We start from the raw sequence: 12,789 nt of genomic DNA, 5'->3' as shown, positions 1-12,789 counted from the left end.
ACCCTACATGGCATAGCTCATAGTTTCACTGACTATGCAAGCCCCTATACCAAGACAAGGCAGTGATCCAAGAGGAAATAAAATATTGATAGAAAATCCCAAATCAGTAGAGCCAAGATGGCAAAGAAGGAGGGACCTGCTTAAGTTCTCCCCACAAACCCCTCAAAATATCTGTAAAATACCTGTAAAAATGACTCTAAACAAATTATAGAGCAGCAGAATACACAAAATGACAGACTGAAACAGGTGTCCAACCCAAGACACTCTGGAAGACTCACGGGAAGGGTCTATTGCACCAGGCTTAGAGCAGAGCACAGCCCAGTGTGGACAGCACTGGTACAGGCAGGACTGGGGCAGGGCTCAGTGCACTGAATCACTGGCAGTTGCTGTGTCTTTCAACCCACAAATTTGAAAGACAATTTCAGTAGTCAGTGAGAAAGTTCTCTCACCTGGGTGAGTGGAGAGTCTGGCCCTGCCTCAGCTCCAGCCCTAGGGAGGTGGCAGCCACAGCAATGACTGTTTCTGGAACTCTCAGTCTACTGATGGTGGGGGAATAGAACAGTTGAACTGAGGCAGAGTTCTAGGTGGCAGTTCTGGGGCAAGAAGGAGCACTGGCCTGGTGGAGCTAGTGATGGTTATGGAGAGGGAATACTACTTGCAGTTCCAGGGCAGAAAAGAGTACTTGCAGTTGCTCACAGACTAGGGCACAGGCCTGGAGAGGAGTCTCCTTTGATTATATCACTTTGGAGGAACCAAGAATTTATGGGCCCCTAGAGAGATCTCTGAAAACAGCTGCACAAAAACCCCTAAAACTTAGGGTAGTACACCCTCCACTTAACAGAGAGCCTAAAAGTCAAGCAATTGCCTGGGAAAATGTCCAAAAGCGGGGGGAAGAAAACTATAGGTTACTTTCTTAAAGAAAAGATACTTTCTTCCACCCTTTTGGATGAGGAAGATCAAAGCATACACCTGAAGGAAGACAGCAAGGTCAAGACTCCTACATCCAAAGCCTCCAAGAAAAATATAAAATGGTCTCAGGCCATGGAAGACCTCAAAAGGGATTTTGAAAATCAAGTAAGACAAGAAGAGGAAAAATTGGGTAGAGGAAGGAGAGAAATGTAACAAAATCATGAAAAACAAGTCAATAACTTGATAAAGGAGACCCAAAAAATGCTGAAGAAAATAATACTTTTAAAAATAGACTAATCCAACTGCAAAAGAGGTCCAAAAATTCAATGCCTTAAAACAAAAAGAAAAAAAATGCCTTAAAAAGCAGAATTGGACAAATGGAAAAGGAGGTCCAAAAGCTCACTAAAGAAAATAATACCTTAAAAATCAGAATGGAGCAAATGGAAGCTAATGACTTTATGAGAAATCAAGAATTTAAAACAATAAAACCAAAAGAATGAAAAAAAAAGAAAATGTGAACTATCTCACTGAAAAATAGATCCAGGAGAGATAATTTAAAAATCATTGGTCTACCTGAAAACCATGATCAAAAAACGAGCCTATACATCATCTTCCAAGAAATTATCAAGGAAAACTTCCCTGATATTCTAGAATTGGAGGGGAAAATACAAATGGAAAGAATTCACCAATCACCTCCTGAAAGAGACCCCAAATGAAAATTCCTAGGAGTATTATAGCCAAATTCTAGAGTTCCCAGGTCAGGGAGAAAATATTACAAGCAGCCAGAAAGAAAAAATTCAAATATTGTGGAAATACAAACAGGATATCACACGACTTAGCAGCTTCTACACTTAAGGGATCTGACATGGAATATGATATTCCAGAGGTCAAAGGAGGTAGGATCAAAATCAAGAATCACCTACCCAACAAAACTAAGCATAATATTTCAGGGAGGAAAAATAGAATTTCAATGAAATAGCAGACTTCCAAGGATTCTTGCTGAAAAGACCAGAGATGAATAGAAAATTTGACTTTCACATATTATTAAGAATCAACAGAAACAGGAAAAGAAAAAGAAACAGCAAAGGGAAGACATAAGCAACTCATTAAAGTTGAATTCTTTACATTCCTATGTGGAAAGATATTTGTAAATCATGAGACCTTTGTCAGTGTTAAAGTAGTTAGAGGGAATATGTGTGTGTTTGTGTGTGTGTAGATGCATATGCATATATGTCTATATTATATACATATATATATATTCATATACACATATATTTATCTGTGTAGGTATATATTAGTTGGTTGTTGTCCTTCATCTTTGAAGAGGAACAAAATGACATCACCATTGTAAAGTGAAATTTCAGTGTGTCCAACTGTGGTTGATCAGATCAATATGAGCTCAGAATGCTCTACCACAGATTGGGCACAGATATACCATATGAATATTTGCATCCTGCATTTACTTTGAGCTCTCTCAATTCTACTTTGCTCAAACAGCACAGTACCTTTTCTTATGTGGGCACGCCATGCTGAGCAGTCCTGTGCCAGTATCTCCCATGTTGCACAGTCAAATCCAAAGTTCTTGAGAGAAACCTTGAGAGTGTCCTTGTATCGTTTCTTCCAGCTACGATGTGTTCACCTGCCCCATACAAGTTATCCATAAAATAGTCTTTTTGGCAAGTATACATTTTGCGTTCAAACAACATGGCCAGCCCATCAGAGTTGCACTTTCTGAAGCATAGTTTGAATACTTGGCAGTTCAGCTCAAGCAAGGACTTCAGTGTCTGGTACCTTATCATGCCAGGTGATCCTCAGAATCTTCCTAAGACAGTTCAAATGGAAGTGATTCAGTTTTCTGGCATGGTGCTGGTAGACTATTTCATAAGCATATAACAATGAGGTCAGCACAACGGCTCTGTAGACCTTCAGTTTGGTAGTCAGTCTCATACCTCTTCTCTCCCAAACCTTTCTTCAGAGCCTCTCAAACACTGAGCTAGCTCTAGCAATGCATGCATCAACCACATTGTCAATGTATACATCCCTAGAAAGTATACTACCAAGATAAGTGAACTCATTCACAGCATTCAAAACTTCTCCATTTATTGTAACCGAGAGTTCCACGTATAGATGGTATGGTGGTGGCTGATTAAGCACCTGTGTTTTGTTTGTAGATCTGACCAAGGCCTTTGACACTGTTAGTCATGAGGGCTTATGGAAAATTATGTCAAAATTTGGTTTCCCAGAACAGTTCATCAATATTTTACGTCAATTTCATGATGGCATGCTTGTCTGGGTTCTGAATAATGGACAAAGCTCTAATGTCTTCCCAGTCACCACTGGAGTGAAACAGGGCTGTGTGGTTGCTCCCATGTTTTTTAGCATGATGTTTTCAGCCATGTTAACAAATGTTTCCAGTGAGGATGAACACGGCATCAAAGTCAACTACCATACTGAAAGCAAGTTCTTCAGTTTGAAAAGGCTACAAACCAAGACCAAAGTGGAGGGAGTGTTGGTACATGATTTTCTGTTTGCAGATAATTGTGCACTCAATGCACCCTCTGAAGCTGAGATGAAACAAAGTATGGATCAGTTCTCTTCTGCCTATGCTAAAATGTATATTATATATATATATATATGTATTATATATGTATGTACATAAATATATATGGGTGTATATGTATGTATATTTAAATAGACAGAGGCCACAGGGCAAGCTGAATATGAAGGGAGGATAATTAAAATGCAAAATTAAATGTTGAGAGGAAGGTACTGAGAAAAAGAGAAAGGGAGAGGTAGAATGTAGTAAATCATCTCACAAAAAAAGAGACAAGAAAGAGCTTTTACAATGGATGGAGAAGAGGGGAGAGGGGAGAGGCAATAAGTAAGCCTTATTCTCACTGGAATTGACTTAAGGAGGGAATAACATACACCCAGCTGGGTATGGAAATCTATCTAGCACTACAGGAAGGTAGGAGGGAAGGGGATAGGAGATGGCCAATAACTTTTAGAAGGGATTGTAAATTGGGGGAAAAGGCAATCAGAAGCAAACACTATTGTATAGGGACAAGTCAAGGGAGAGATTGAAATAAATGTAGGGGAGTGCAGGATAGAGGGAAATGTAGTTAGTCTTTTCACAATGTGATTGTTATGGAAGTGTTTTTCATGGCTACACATGTATGACATATATTGAATTCTTGCTTTCTCAGTGAGAGTTGGTGGGATGGTAGAAAGAGGGAGAATATGGAATTCAAAGATATAAAAATGAATGGTGAAAATTGTTTTTGCATGAAACTGGGAAATAATATATATAGGCAATGGTGTATAGAAACCTATCTTGCTCTACAGGAAAATAGAGGGAAAGGGGATGGGAGAATGGGAGCTATAGAAGTGAGAGCAGATTGAGGAAGGGATTGTTGGGGTGCACACTGTCCTGGGGTGGGAGTGTAGAGAGGGGGAGAAAATTTGGTATTCAAAATCTTGTGGAAGTGAATGTTGAAAACTGAAAATAAATTGCATTAAAAAAGAAAATGCCAAATCAAATTCTGAGTGGAAAAGCTCCCCTCTCCATCAAAAAAGTCACATTAAGCTATTTTCCAGCCCAGGGCAGTTTTAAAAGACAGAAAGAGAAGTCTATGACATTTAGGGGAGGAGGATTGGTTTGGAGCAGGGCTCAGGGCAGAAAGGAAACAGTACTTATTGTGGGCCTTAGAGGAAACAATTGCTACTGCACAGAGCATGCCAAATGACTAGGAACTGTAAGCGGATTGAACATCTGACCAGAAAGAAATTGCAGTGGTCCCCTTGCTAACACTTGGTGCAAGTTCAGGCATCATTTGGTAGCTTTGTAGTCTATTACCCAGTTCTAGGTCACAGTTCCAAGAGAGAGAAGAGTAATTTTGATCAAGAGGGAGTAAGAGTGAGGACCAAAGTACAGACTAAGACTGCAGTGACCATTCCTCTCCCCAAGTTATGACCTCATAGCACTGAAAACCTACAGGCTCCCAAATTAAGCTACAAAAGCTTAGGCTACTCATCCACTCCCTGTTCTCTCCCCACCTTCCAGGGATGAGTATAGCTCAACTCTAAAATAAAGTCTAAAGTCAAGAAACAGGCTAGAAAAAAATGAGCAAAAACCGAAAATGAACCTAATCACAAAAATCTTCCAGGGAAGCTCAAGACACAAACTCATAAAAATACAATGATTTGAAAAAATATATAAGAAAAGTCTTAAAGTAAAATGCAGATTGGACACAAGCCCAACAAGAATTCTCAGAAGAGCTAAAGAAAGAAATTTTTTTTTAAAAAAAGAGCAAATAGATAATTTCAAAAATCAAATAATAGTGGTTGAGGAAAAATTGGGAAAAAAATATGAAAAGAGAATAAACAGCTTGCTAAAAAAGATATCAAGAAACAATAAAGCAATGTCAAAAGAATAAAATTAAAAGAAAATATGAAATATTTCATTAAAAATCTGCTTGAAAAACAGATCAAAGAGAGATAATTTTTATATTATTGGACTACCCAAAGCTATAATCAAAAAAAGAGCTGAGAGCATTTTTCAAAAAATTATAAAGGAAACTTGCCCAGATATCTTAGACCCAGAGGTCAAAGTGAAACTGAAAGAATCCACCAACAACCTCCTAAAAGAGATTCTAAACTAATTCCAGTAAAGCTAAATTCAATATTTAGTAAGTGCTTATTATGTGTAAGGCATTGGCAATATAAAGACAAAAATGTGTCAAGAAATTATTCTAGTAGTAAAGGCAACAAGGGATTACTTTTTAGGAATGGGAAAAAATCTACCCAAATTCATGAAGAAGGAAGATGGAATGATAGCATCACATGAACGGGAATAACATGAAATAAGTCTAAAAATGTGAGTGGAAGAGAGAGAGAGAGAGAGAGAGAGAGAGAGAGAGAGAGAGAGAGAGAGAGAGAGAGAAGGAGAGAGAGGAAAGGAGTACCTGGCCAAAAGGCCAAAAGTACCTAGATACAATAACAGGTGCCATCTGACAGTTCTCTTCCTCACTTTCTAGTTCCCAGTCATAGATCCAGGAGAGAGAGATCAGATATAAGAACAAGCGTAGACCCTAGCTATACACTAAGCAATGAATAAGTTACAGAAGTGTGGCTGTTGGACTCTGAGTCCAGGTATAGAGTGGTGACAGAGATATAGCCTTTAGCCTAGAACCTAAGCCAACAGTAAAATAATCAGGGCAGGAATCCCAGACCAAGAGTATCAAGCAGTTTAGAAACTCTAAAATGTGGAGGACCTCCAAGCAAACTAACAGTGACTAAATATAGCAGTCATTCACTTTAACTTTCAACCATACACAAGCCAATACACCCAAACCTGGGTCAGTAATTGGCAGAGCTCAAACTGAGAGGGCAGTGAACAGACCTCTCCCAAAATCAGATGCATTAAAAATTTGCAGGCCCTCAGATTGAACTGTGAAAGCAGAAGGATATCAAATAACTAAATGTCAGGCCAGACATTCTGCTTCCATCCCCGTAACCCCCCACAAGAAGTTCACTGAGTCAAACACTAACGTAAATAACAAAGCAAAGAAGTATTCTTGGAGGAGCAGCCAAGATGGTGGAGAAGAGGAAGCACTACAGCTAAGCTTTCATGGTATTTCTCTCTAAACAACTTTAAAATAACATCACAAATTGAATTCTGGAGTACCATGGCAAACAACATTCTGGGGTATGGTATTTTTCCAGCTCAAGACAACTTAGGAGGTCAGTAGGAAAGGTCTATGACTTTGAGATACAGACTGAACCAGAGCACATGTAACAGCAACACCAGCAGCAAACAGCTGCAACAGTGGCAGTAGCAGGTTCAGGAAGTCTAAGCCCAGAGACAGTAAGCAGGTCAAAAATGGATTCCAACAGATCTCTCTACTAGTACTACATACAGGATCAAGTGCAGTTTGGCAACTCCAATGCACATACCCAGTTCCAAGTCACAGTTTCAAGGTATAAAGTAACAGTTATGGTCACAAGGAAGAAGGGGCACTGGTCCCAGTTTCAGGAAGTGGCTTCTTGTGGCTGCCAAGAAAGCAAATGCCCTACATGAATAATGACTAGAACACAAACCAAAAGCATAGTGATTACATTTCTCTCCAAATCACACCACTCTGAAAGCACCAAAATCTTGCAAACCCCCAGGACTAGCTACAAAAAAAAGGAGTCTGAAAAGGCTTGAAAATGAGACAGTGTCCACTCTTTCAAGTGACCAGAAACCAACTTTAACATAAAGTTCAAAGTCAAGAAATAGACTGGAAAAATGAGCAAAAAGGAAAAAAAAAAGAACCTGATCATTAAAAAGCTACTATGGTGACAGGGAAGCTCAAGACACAAACTCAGAAGACAATGACATGAAAACAACTACAAGCAAAGTCTCAAAGAAAAATGCAGTTTGGAAATCCAAAAAGACTTTCTGGAAGAGCATTTTAAAAAGACCAAGAAAATATATTTTTTTTAAAAATCCCAACCAACAATAATTTAAAAATAAAATGAATGGTAGAGGAAAAATTGAGAAAAGAAATGAAAGTGATATAAGAAAATTGTGAAAACAGAATAGCTTGGCAAGGAGGTACAGAAATATGAAAGAAAACACAGTAAAAAGTAGAATGGACTAAATATTAAAAGAAATATAGAACTTCAATAAAAAGAAGAACTCCTTAAAAGGCAGAATTGGTCAAATGGTAAAAGAGGTACAAAATTTCGCTATTAAACTCCTTAAAAAGTAAAACTGGTCAAATTAAAAAGGAGGTTCAAAAGCTCACTGAAAGAAATAATTGCTAAAAATTTAGAATTGGGGAATTGGAAGCTAATGACTCCAATAAAGAAATAATAAAAGAGATTCAATTTTTTTTTAAGAAAAATGGAATAAAATGTGAAATTTCTCATTGGAAAAACAACTGGCCTCAACAATTGATCAAGGAGAGATAATTCAAAAACTCTAGGACTACCTGAAAGGCATCATCAAAAAAAAAAAAAACTTAGAAATCATGTTGCAATAAATTATAAAGGAAAAATTCCCTGATTTCTCAGAACAAGAGAACAAAATAGAAATCGAAAGAATTCCCCAATAAACTCCCAAAAGAGAACTGAAAAGGAAAACTCTCAGGAATATTGTGGTCAAATTCCAGAACTCCTAGGTCAAGGACAAAACATTATGATAAGCAAGGAAAAAATCACTCAAATACCATGGAACCACAGTCAGGATCACAAGAGATTTAGCAACCACCATGCTGAAGGAGTGGAGGGTTTGGAATACAATATTCCAGAAGGTAAAGGAGCTAGGATTACAACCAAGAATAACATACGCCCAATGAAACTAAGTATAATTCTTTGGGGGAGAATGATAAAGGATAAACAGCAGAAAATAGGATAAAGGGAAATACACAGTCAATAATCATAACTGTGAATATGAGTGGGATGAACTGACCCATTAAATGAAAGCAAATAGTGGAATGGATTAGCTCAAGATATCTATATCTATATCTATATCTATATATCTATCTATCTATATATATATATGTGTGTGTGTGTGTATGTATGTATATATATATGTGTGTGTGTGTGTATGTATATATGTGTGTGTGTATATATGTATATATATGTGTGTGTGTATGTATATATATAGACATATATATATATATATATATGTCTATATATAAAGGAAGGTGGAGGTACCTGTTATCCTTCACTTAAAATAAAAAAGACAGGCATAGCAATCATGCTCTCCGACAAATCAAAAGCAAAGACAAAACTAGTTAAAAGATAACAGGAAAACTATATTTTGCTAAAAAGGTACCACAGACAACGAGGTAATAGCAACACTAAACATACATGTACCAAATGGCAGAGCATAGAAATTGTCAAAGAAATAGTTGAATGAATTCACAGAAGTGAACTATACTATTGGGGAACCTCAACTTTCCACTCTGTATAAGAACTAGATAAATCTAACCACAAAATAAAAAAGAAAGAAACTAAGAAGATTAAAAGAATTTTAGAGAAATTAGATATGATAGACATTTGGAGAAAACTGAGTGGTAATAGAAAGGAATATATACCTTGCACATGACACCTTCACAAAAAGTGGTCATGTATTAAGGAACAAAACTCAGGAGCAAATGCAGAAAAGAAGAAATATTAAATAACCCCTTTAAAGACCATGATGTAATAAAAATACATTCAATCATTGGCCCTAAAAATGTGGACAGAAATCAATTAGAAAATAATCTAATGCTAAAGAATTAGAGGGTCAAAGAACAATCATACAATCAACAATTTCATTAAGGATAATGACAATAGTGAGACAACATAGCAAAATTTAAGGGATGCTGTCAAAGAAGTACACATCTACAGAAAAGAGAAAGAGCATATCAGTAGAATATCAATGAACTGAGTAGGCAACTTTAAAAAAACTGCAAAAAGAACAAATTAAAATTCTTAATTAAACATCAAAATACAAATCCTAAAAACTCAAAGAACAGATTAATAAAATTGAAAGCAAAAAATGAACTAAAAAAATAAAAGTAGGAGCTGGTTTTATGGGAGAAAAAAATATATAAACCATTGGTTATTTGATCTTTTTTAAAGAAGAAAACCAAATTACTGTTGTCAAAAATGAAAAGGGTGAATGTACCACTAACGGAAATGAACCCAAACCAATTATTATGAAATATTTTGCTCAATTATATACCAAAAAACTGACCATCCTAATGAAATGGATTAATATTTTAAAATTACAAATTCCTCAGATTAACAGGACAGGAAACAGAATATTGAAATAACCTTATCTTAGAAAAAGAAATTAAACAAGATGTAAATGAGCTCCCAAGGAAAAAATCTCCAGGAAAAGATTAATTTGCAATTGAATTTTATCAAACATTTAAAGAATAATATGAACTACCATGTAAACTATTTTAAAAATAGATAAAGAAAAATCCTATATCAAATTCCTTCCATGACATGAATATGGTTTTGATATCTTAACCAGGGAAAGAAAAAAACAAAAAAGGAACATTATAATTGATCTTCATAATATTGATCCAAACTTTTTAATAAAATACTAACAAGGAGATTACATCAATCACTCACAAAGATCATATATTACATACAAGATGGATTCATATGAAGACTCTATGTGTGGCTCAATATTATGAAAACTATGAGTATAATTTATCATATGAATAACAAAATGAACAAAAATTTATTTGAATAAGTACAGAAAAAGATTCTGATGAACTGCAACACAATTACTGCTTAGGAAAACAACACCAGAAAGAATAAGATTAAGCAGAGGTTCCTTAAAATGGTAAATGGCATGATAGAGTCTTCCTTTTAAGACTGGGGGTAATGCAAGGATGTCCTCTTATCACCATTACTATTCAATATTATAGCAGAAATCCTAGCTTATAGATATAGGGCAAGAAAAATAAACGAAAGGAATAATCAATGGCAAAGAGAAATAGAATTATCATTTTTTGAAGATGATATGATAGTTTACTTAGACAACCTTAGAAAGTCAACTAAAAAACTAGTAGGAACAACACCTTCAGCAAAGTTACAGAATATAAAATAAACAAATACAAAACATCTATTTTCATGTATATTACCAAAAAATTCAGCAGGAAGAGAGAAAAAGAAAAATTCTATTTAAAATAACTACCCACAGCAAAAAATACTCTGGAGTCTACCAAAATACACATAAGAACCTGATGAACACAATCACAAGTACTCTTTATTCAAAGAAAGTTATAACTAAATAATTGAAGAAACATTAATTATTCATGGGTAGGATGAGCCAATATAATAAACCTAAATTAATTAACTTTTTTAGTGCAATGCCCATCAAACTATCCAAAAACATTACCTATAGAGCTAGAAAAAATAATAACAAAATTCATCCAGAGGAAAAATTGTCAAGAATATCAAAAGAATCCATTGAAAAAATGTGAAAGAAAGGGATTTAGCAATACTAGAACTCAAACTATAAAACGTAGTTGTAATCATCAAAATAATTTGGAATTGGGAAAGAAATAGTAATGTTAATCACTGGAATATATTTTTACATAAATATGTAAAATATATATTACATGTATGTATATGATATATGTGTGTATATACACACATACAAATGGGTACATTTGCCAGTATTTAATAAAGACAAAGATCTCAGCTATTGAGGGAAGAACACATTATTCACTAAAAACCCATTGGGAGAACTGGAAATCAGTCTAGAAGAAACTAGACATAGAACCAAATGGTTACAAGTGTGACGTAAAAAAGCAACAGAATATTGAAAAAGTTATCTGTGAGATGTATGGATAAGTGAAGAGTTCATGAACAAATGAGATAGACAGGGTACAAGCAAAACTATTTTAAGTACATAAAATTTAAAAGTTTTTACACAGAACCAGTGTAGCTAAAATTAGAAAACAAGCTGGGAATTGGAAAAAAATCTTTGCCCCAAGTTTCTTTGATAAAGATCTAATTTTTAAGATACCTATATAGGAAACATAATAAATTTTTTCTTAGAATTAGAATCATTCCCCCACATATAAATGGTCCAAGGATATGACCAAGAAGTGTTCAGGGGAAGAATTTCAAGTCAGCAATAGTCATATTAAAAAGTATGCAAAATCACTAATAATTAGAGAAATGCAAATTAAAACATCTCTGAAGTACTGTTTCATATCAATCAGACTGGTTAAGTTGACAAAACCAAGATAATGACAAATGCTGGTATACCTGTGGGAAAACAGATCCTTTAATGAATTGCTGGTCATGCTGGAAACTGGTTCAACCATTCTAGAAAGCAATTTGAAACTATGCCCAGCTGGGAAAAGAAATGAGAATTATACAAGAGAATCCATGAAAAAAAAAAAAGCCAGAAAACAGCTTAGTAAAAGAAAACAACTGAAGGGAAGTCACTGTGGCCAGAGGGGCACTTTGGAAGCCTCCGTCTCCACCATCATCTCCTCAGTCTCTGCCGCCAGAGCCCCCGCCACCCCCGGGCCCGTCGGACCTGTCGAAGCCTGCTCCCCTTCCCCGGCCCTCCCCTACCCTGCACGATGCCTTCATAGAAGACCTTCAAGCAGCGCCAGACCTTCGAACAAAGAGTAGAAGATGTGAGGCTTATTCGAGAGCAGCATCCTACCAAGATACCGGTGATAATAGAAAGATACAAGGGCGAGAAATAACTTCCTGTACTGGGTAACACCAAATTCTTTGTACCAGATCAGGTCAACATGAGTGAGTTAATCAAAATAATTAAAGGTGCCTACAGCTGAATGCTAATCAAGCTTTCTTCCTACTGGTGAATGGACACAGCATGGTGAGCGTTTCAACACCTGTTTCCGAAGAGTATGAAAGTGAGAAGGATGAAGATGGATTCTTGTATATGGTATATTCCTCTCAGGAGACATTTGGAAAGAAATCTTCAGTGTAACACCTAATTACAAGCTTCTATACTAGAATTTTTTAAGCCCTCACCCAGGAAAAAAGGGATGTTACCAACTGAGATTGATCAGTTCATCTAATCACAGTTCACCAAAGTAGAAGTATTACCACCTTAGGGGTTTTCAGTAAGTTGTCTCTTGTAGTACATGCATACATAATAATACATGTTCAATTCCAAAAGCATATACAATACAGCTTTGGAAAACTCCCATTTCACCTAGGATATCTTGTTTTTAACTTTTAGGTTCAGAAACATACCTTGCATTCTACATTGCCAAGAAAATGGACATTTGAATTGCTGTAGTGACTTTTTTTAAAAATAGGAATTTCAATTCCAGTGGTGACCTTTAAGCATTTAGTGAAACAAGTCTTTATTCATGGAAACTGCTAATTTTTATA

The 12,789-nt window shown here is 35.9% G+C and overlaps 1 protein-coding gene and 1 pseudogene across 2 annotated transcripts in view; one reads left to right on the top strand and one right to left on the bottom strand.

Moving 5' to 3' along the window:
- The window catches only part of LOC140513412 (cation channel sperm-associated auxiliary subunit beta-like), a 257,769-nt gene that overhangs the window by 123,408 nt on the left and 121,572 nt on the right, over positions 1 to 12,789 (bottom strand). The gene's annotated exons all lie outside the window — the stretch shown is intronic.
- Positions 12,003 to 12,732, top strand: LOC140513416 (microtubule-associated protein 1 light chain 3 beta pseudogene; annotated as a pseudogene).

Source organism: Notamacropus eugenii, chromosome 7 (assembly GCF_028372415.1).
Source record: "Notamacropus eugenii isolate mMacEug1 chromosome 7, mMacEug1.pri_v2, whole genome shotgun sequence".
Taxonomy (NCBI): Eukaryota; Metazoa; Chordata; class Mammalia; order Diprotodontia; family Macropodidae; genus Notamacropus; species Notamacropus eugenii.
This window is presented reverse-complemented; position numbering and strand designations above follow the sequence as displayed.